This window comes from Chiloscyllium plagiosum, chromosome 30 (assembly GCF_004010195.1).
Source record: "Chiloscyllium plagiosum isolate BGI_BamShark_2017 chromosome 30, ASM401019v2, whole genome shotgun sequence".
In the NCBI taxonomy this organism is placed as follows: Eukaryota; Metazoa; Chordata; class Chondrichthyes; order Orectolobiformes; family Hemiscylliidae; genus Chiloscyllium; species Chiloscyllium plagiosum.
The window spans coordinates 21,011,405-21,019,152 of record NC_057739.1 but is presented as its reverse complement, the minus strand read 5'-3'; positions in this window follow the sequence as shown (position 1 = coordinate 21,019,152).

Here is a 7,748-nt window from a genome sequence, read left to right as displayed (position 1 = left end):
GACCAGACCTTCCCAAAGTGAGATTTGAGAGTCCAACTGGGATTGTGAGCAGTGTTCATGAGCTCAGAGGCAGCAATGGCTCCATATCCCCCTCAATCAAGCCCACACAGGTTTTCTGGCCCATTTCTCCTGCTCCCAGAAGTTCTCCCCCCACCCACTCTCACAATTCTCCTAAAGGGAATCACAATAATTTTAAAGCCTTGAAATGGGGTCACAGTGAAAACAGTTTGGGAAGCACTGGTTAAGACCATGAACAGCTGCTCCTTCCAGAGTTTTTTTGATTAGCTTTAGGCATGAAGAAGTCACAAAAAATGGGCTCATTCACTGTCAAGACTGGGCTATTGCTGGCCTGCAGGAGGGTAATGGAGAAACGGCGTTGGACTATAATGTGGAACCTTTAGGAAGGCACAAAGGGGAGATAATTCATAGAATTCCTAATGTGTGGAAATAGGTCATTTGGCCCATCAAGTCCACACTGACCCTCCGAAGAGTGACCCACCCAGACCCATTCCCCTAATACTCTACATTTCCCCTAACTAATGCACCTAACCTACACATCCCTGAATATTATGGGGAATTTAGCATGGTCAATTCACCTAACCTGCACATCTTTGGACTGTGGAAGATTTAGAAGGAAAATTTGTCAAAATGGATAAATAAAGGAGTACAGGTTCTAATTAAGAAATAAAAAAGAAGAATCATAATTTGGATATAGACAGCTGGGATCAACTGAATCTCTTGAAGAGTTTAAAGAGTGCAGGGGCATCTCCTGAAGAAAATGAGGAATGCAAAGAGGGGATATGAGAGCCTTGGCAGATAAGGATAAAGATAATCCAAAAAGATTCAACAAATACGTTAAGAGCAAGAAAGCAACTGAAGAGAAAATAGGACCCCTGAAAGATCAATGAGGTCGAATGAGGTTGAAACTTGGGAAATTGAAGAAATATTAAATGAATATGTCAGTTTCTACTTTTGAGAAAGAAATGGAGGCCAGAGAACTCAGGGAAATAAATATTGATGTTTTGAAAACAGTTCACATTACAGAAAAGGAAGTTCTGGAGGTCTTAGAAAACATCAAAGAAGTTGAATCTCCAGGACCTGATGAAGTTGGGTGGCACAGTGGCTCAGTGGTTAGCACTACTGCCTCACAACACCAGGGCCCTGGATTTGTGCGACTGTCTGTGTGGAGTTTGCACATTCTCCCCATGTCTGCATAGGTTTCCTCTGGGTGCTCCGGTTCCCTGGAGTACTTGTGTGCAGTTCTGGTCGTCCTGATATAGGAAGGAAATTATTAAGTTGGAAAGGGTTCAGAAAGATTTGTCAGGATGTTGCCAGGATGGAGGGTTTGAGATATCAAAATAGACTGGAAAAGCTAGGGCTTTTTGCACTGGAGTGTAGGAGGTTGAGGGGTGACCTTATTGAGGTTTATAAAACCATGAGGGTGTAGATAAGATGACTGACAAGGCTCTTTGTCTAAGGTGGGGGTGTTCATAACTAGGGGGCATATTTTTAAGGTGAGTGTAGAAAGATTTAAAAAGGAGCAACTTTTTTACACCAAGAGTGGTTTGTGTATAGAATGAACTGCCAGAGAAAGTGGTAGATGCAGGTACAGTTACAATATTTCAAAGACATTTGGGTAAGTTCATGAATAGGAAAGGTTTGGAGGGATCTGGGCCAAGCACAGGCAGGTGGGACTAGTTTAGTTGGGAACATGGTCAGCATGGACTGGTTGGACCTAAGGTTCTGTTTCCATGCTGTGTAACGCAATGACTCTCTGACTCTATGACTCAAAAGATAGGAGCTCCACAAATTAAAATATTGGGCTATTGACTTTCAGTGTGATTGTAAAAGCTCATTGTTAAATATAATCAGTTTTTGGCTGGGCTAATATGACTGACAAGCTGCAAAAAAAAGGAAAACCCATTATGGATAGATGAAATGTGCTTGTAAAGAAAACAGAGTATCACTGGGCTTTCTATTCAATGGCTACTTGAGTGGATATACTGCTACATAAGGTCAATGTGAGAAAGCTTAGTCTACTTGACTAAATAAGAGAGCAATGTGGCAAACCAAGCAGGAGCCACACACCAGGTTCATAGCTTTCAACAGTATCCCAGAGCCAGATTAAAATACAATGATCCATTCATATGACATAACAGTTAGACTGAACAAAAGTCTGAGGTATGTTGCATGTGGAACTGTGCTGATTGACAGCTATCCCATAATAATCTCTCACAAAACTTTACAGCTTTTCTATACCTGGTGTCTAGATTAAAAACTTTGCCACACTTATTTATTCCACATATCAAAACAGACAGAGCAACTTACGTTATCATCAGTCAGCCCAGTTCTCTGATAAATGCACCACTGATGAGATACAAGGTAACAGGTATCTGAAACTGCAGTGTCAGCTAGTCATCGGCCTAAAAGCTGAGCGATATCATGACCTTGGCAACCAGAAATTATCAATCTTGGCATCAAAATCTTCTACAAATATTGTTAACACAAGGGATGATGGTTGTGGTTGTTGAAAGACAATCACTTAAGGCTTTCTGTTTGGACCGAAGGCCATTGGAGATGGGCTGCTGTCCCAGATAGAATGACATCTGCGGAGCCAGCTTGTTTGAATGCTGACCATACAATGGTGGCTGAAATCCAGTTGCCCACACATACACGCCAGTGAAACACAATCATCAAGACCTCTACATTCAAGTGAAATTCTTAGGCATGATTTTAATTCATTATAGCCATTTTGCTTCAACAGCAGAGGAGAATTGCAATTAAAAGTCAAAGCGTTTCCAGTTGTGGCCCTCTCATTTACTTTTAGTTACCTTTCTTTGTGCCTTTGCAGGCTTTGAGGCATTGATTGAGGGGTTTTAAAAAAATGTTTACAATTTTGAATGCTCATTAAAAGCCCAACTGAAGCTGCAGCATCCCGCCATGAAAGTGAAAGAGCCAAGGTCTCCAGTTTGAGATATAATCTTATTGACTGAAAGTCTTTATCGAGCAAAAAAGGAAACTGCACTCTGTAAATTAAACCTATGTGCGCAAAAAGACCATGAGCTGTAGGAGGGAAGTAGGTCATTCAGCCCTTCGAGTCTGGTCCTGTTCCTGCACCAGGAAAGGAATCTCATTCCTTGTTTCACATGGAGACACTGGTGAACAAGGTAGCAGAGGGAAGTTGTAATTCTTTATGCAGTCTGTGCCTAAGGATGCAATGGCACAAGCCTGAGCAGAAGTAGTGCTGGTGTCTGTATGATGTCCAGGGATAAATGCAACATCTAGGAATACAGAATGAAGGGTATTAACTATTTTCGCTTCAGAAGAGTAAGTGCACCATTTCCACCCTGCTGCCTCATACTCACCAGGGTCCCAGTGTTCACACAAACTCTATCACTTCAAACCCCTCTAACCAAAGTTCACAGACTACAACTCTCACTCAATGGCTCTCATTCACTTCATCTTCCCAAAATACTCACCCTTCCTTTGCATTTCCCCCATTCACTGAGGACCCATTGCTACCTCTCCTATTGCTGCATCATTCCTAACGGGTCTCCCACCACTTCCACTATACTCAATCTCTTTCTTTGTCTCACTGCAGAAAAAGGGGAGGTCATAAGGTCATAGAGATATACAGCATGGAAATAGACCCTTCGATCCAACTCATCCATGTCGACCAGCTATCCTATATCAATCTAATTCCATTTGCCAGCACTTGGCCCATATCCCTCTAAACCCTTCCTATTCATATACTCATCCAAATGCCTTTTAAATATTGTAACTGTACAGCGTGTACCACTTCCTCTGGCAGCTCATTCCATACACGCACCAGCCTCTGTGTGAAAAAGTTGTCCTTAAGTCCCTTTTATATCTTTCCGTTCTCACCTTAAACCTATGCCCTTTAATTTTGGACTCCTCACCCTGGAAAAAGACCTTGCCTTTTTAGCCTATTCATGACCCTCATGAATTTTTAAGCCTCTATAGGGTCACCCCTTAGCCTCTGACATTCCAACGAAAATAGCTCCAGTCTTTTCAGCCTCTCCTTTTTGCTCAAACCCTCAACCCTGGCAATGTCCTCATAAATCTTTTCTGAGCCCTTTCAAGTTTAACATCCTATAGCACAGAGACCAGAATTGCAGGCAATACTCCAGAAGTGGCTGAACCAATGTCCTGTACAGCCGTAACATGACCTCCCAACTCCTGTACTCAATACTCTGACCAATAAAGGAAAGCATACCAAATGTCTTCTTCACTATCCTATCTACATGGGACTTTGCTTTCAAGGAACTATGAACCTGCACTCCAAGGTCTCTTTGTTCAGCAACACTCCCCAGGACCTGACCATTAAGTGTATAAGTCCGGCCCTGATTTGCTTTCCCAAAATGCAGCACCTCACATTTATCTAAAATCTAAATTAAACTCAAACCTGCCACTCCTCAGCCCATTGGCCCATCTGATCAAGATCCCGTTGTACTCTGAGGTAAACTTCGTTGCTGTCCATTACACTTCCAATTTTGGCATCATCAGCAAACTTACTGACCATACTGCTTATGTTCACATCCAAATGTATCATCGCTAGACTATTAATCCTGACAATCAGCTAATGTTGTGGAGACCCAGGTACGAATCCTGCCACAGCAGATGATGGAATTTGAAATCAGTTTTAAAAATCTGGAATCTAGAATATACTGATGACCGTGAAAGCATTGTCAATTGTTGCAAAAACACATTTGGCTCACGACTATCCTTCAGGGAAGGAAATATGCCATCCTGTCTTGGACTGGCCTACATGTGACTGCAGACCCACAGCAATATTGTTGACTTTTGACCACCCTTTGAAATGGCCTAACAAGCCACTCAGTTGTCTCAGTTGCTATGAAATCTCAAAAAAGAAATGAAATCATTCAGGCATCAATCTAGGCAGCAGAAAATACAACAGTAGAAACAGCGCTGTCAACCCTGCAAAGTCCTCCTTACTGACATCTGGGGACTTGTGCCGAAATTGAGAGAGCTGTCTCACAGACTAGTCAAGCAATGACCTGACATAGTCGTCCTCATTGAATCATACCTTACACTGTCCCAGATGCCACCATTACCATCCATGGATACGTCCTGTTCTACTGACAGGACAGACCCAGCAGAGGTAGTGGCACAGTGATACACAGTTGGGTCGGAGTTGCCCTGGGAGTCTTCAACATTGAGTCTGAACCCCATGAAGTGTCATGGCTTCAGGTTAAACATCGGCAAGAAAACCTCCTGATTACCACATACTATCCCGCCTGATCATACAATCTTTACAGTGTGGAAACAGGCCTTTTGGCCTAACAAGTCCAGACTGACTTTCTAAAGACATCCCACCCAGACTCATCCCCTTACACTATCACTGTAACCCTGCATTTCTCATGGCTAATCCACCTAATTTACACATCCCTGGACACCATGGGCAATCCAACATGACCAATCTACCTAACCTGCACATCTTTGAACGGAAACTGGAGCACCCAGAAAAACCCATACAAACACAGGGAGAATGTGCAAACTCCACACAGACAGTCACACGAGGCTGGAATCGAACCCTGGTTCCTGGTGCTGTGAGGCAGCAGTGCTAGCCAGTAAGCCACCCTCAGCTGATGAGTCAGTACTTCTCAATTTTGAACAACACTTAGAGGAAGTATTGAAGGTGGCAAGGTTGCAAAATGTACCCTGGTTGGGAGATTTCAATATCCATCACCAGGAGAGGACTGGCAGCAGCACCACTGGTTGAGCTGATTATGTTCTAAAGGACATAGCTGCTAGACTGTTCTGCAGCAGGTGATGAGGGAACCAACAAGAGAAACATACTTGTTCACATTCTCACCAATCAGCCAGCTGCAGATGCATCTGTCCATAACAGTATCGATAAGAGCGACCACCGCATGGTCCTTGTGGAGACGAAAGGTTGTCTTCACATTGAGAATGTGCAACATTGTGTTTTGTGGTGCTATCATTGTGCTAAATGGGATGGACTGAACAGATCTAGCATCTCAGGCCTGGGCATCCACTGCAGTTACAACACTGGCATCTGCCCAACAATGTGGAAAATAGGAGAAAGTGAGGTCTGCAGATGCTGGAGATCAGAGCTGAAAATGTGTTGCTGGAAAAGCGCAGCAGGTCAGGCAGCATCCAGGGAACAGGAGAATCGACGTTTCGGGCATAAGCCCTTCTTCAGGAATAAGGGCTTATGCCCGAAACGTCGATTCTCCTGTTCCTTGGATGCTGCCTGACCTGCTGCGAAGAGAATAGGAACAGCAGACAGCTTTGTCAGAGACAGTCAATTGACTGAATAGGACAATGGAGGAGTTCACCAACTTTAGGATTGTCATATAGATTCCGGTATGCACATGACCATCAGGAATTGCCCTGGAGAGCCAAATCTAGTACATTCCATCCACTGCCAGATAATGCGCACCGATTTGCATTCTATCATTGTAGCCAGAGGCACTCAGAAACCATGGCAAGGCAATTGCAGCACAAGGGACCTTTACCTCACTCCAGGTGCTCCTTCCTCTCAGAGAGATAGGGTGGTGCCGGTGAGCTTGCAGAACAGGAGAAACAACAAGCATGACCTTAGAGGCTTCCTCTCAGGACATTCCAGATGTTTGCCCAACCCCTCCTTCCCCCTCCTGCCTGTGATGCCAAAGCTTGCAGAAGTTCATGTTGTGGGGAGTGAAGCTGTACTTCAGCAGGACACTCTCAACAGGCCTGGACCAACTGCAGATCAAGCCTCCTCCACCTCAGCTGCCAGTGTCTGGACTGCTCTTACATACAGTGAAGGGAAATAAAGTGGGCAACTTACTGGGCGCACATTGGTGACACTGGTGACACTTCATCACAAACTTCCATTAAAAAAAAGTTCACTTGTACTCTTAGACTATCATTGTCACCGTCAGGCCTAGTTATGTCACATCCACTTGAGAGATAAGCAACCTCTTCGGACATCCCAAAGATGATAGGTAGGGAAAGGGAGGAGGATCTGAAAAGAGAATATAGGGAGTTAGATTGGAAACTAGAAGGCAGGATGAGCAAAGTAGTAATCTCAGGATTGCTACCAGTGCAGCAGGCTAGTGAGGCTAGGAATAGAGAGAAAGTGCAGGTGAACCCGTGGCTGCAGGGCTGGGGTAGGAGGGAGGGCTTTAGATATATGGATTATTGGGATACCTTCTGGGGAAGGTGGGACCTGTAGAAGAAAGACAGGTTGCTGAACTGGAGGGGCACAAATATCCTGGGTGGGAAGTTTGCCAGAGCTCCTTGGGAGGGTTTAACCTAGATTGGCAAGGGGGGTGGGAACCAGAGCTATGGATCAGATGATAGAGTAGGAGGTGAACAACCAGGTACAGTGTGCAGAGAGTGTATGAGGAGGGACAGGCACTAGATAGGGCAAAGGTGCAATCAGTGTAATGGGTTGAAGTGCGTCTATTTTAATACAAGAAGCATCAGCAATAAGGGTGACGAACACAGAGCATGAACCTATACATGGAACTATGATGTTGTGGCCATTATGGAGACTTGGATATCACAGGGGCAGGAATGGTTGTTGGATGTTCCAGGGGTTAGATGCTTCAAAAGGAATGGGGAAGGTAAAAGAAGTGAGGGAGTGGCATTGCTAATCAGAGATAGTATCACAGCTGCAGAAAGGGTGATTGTCAAGGAGGGCTTGTCTACAGAGTCAGTAGGGTGGAAGTCAGAAACAGGAAAACAGCAGTCACTTT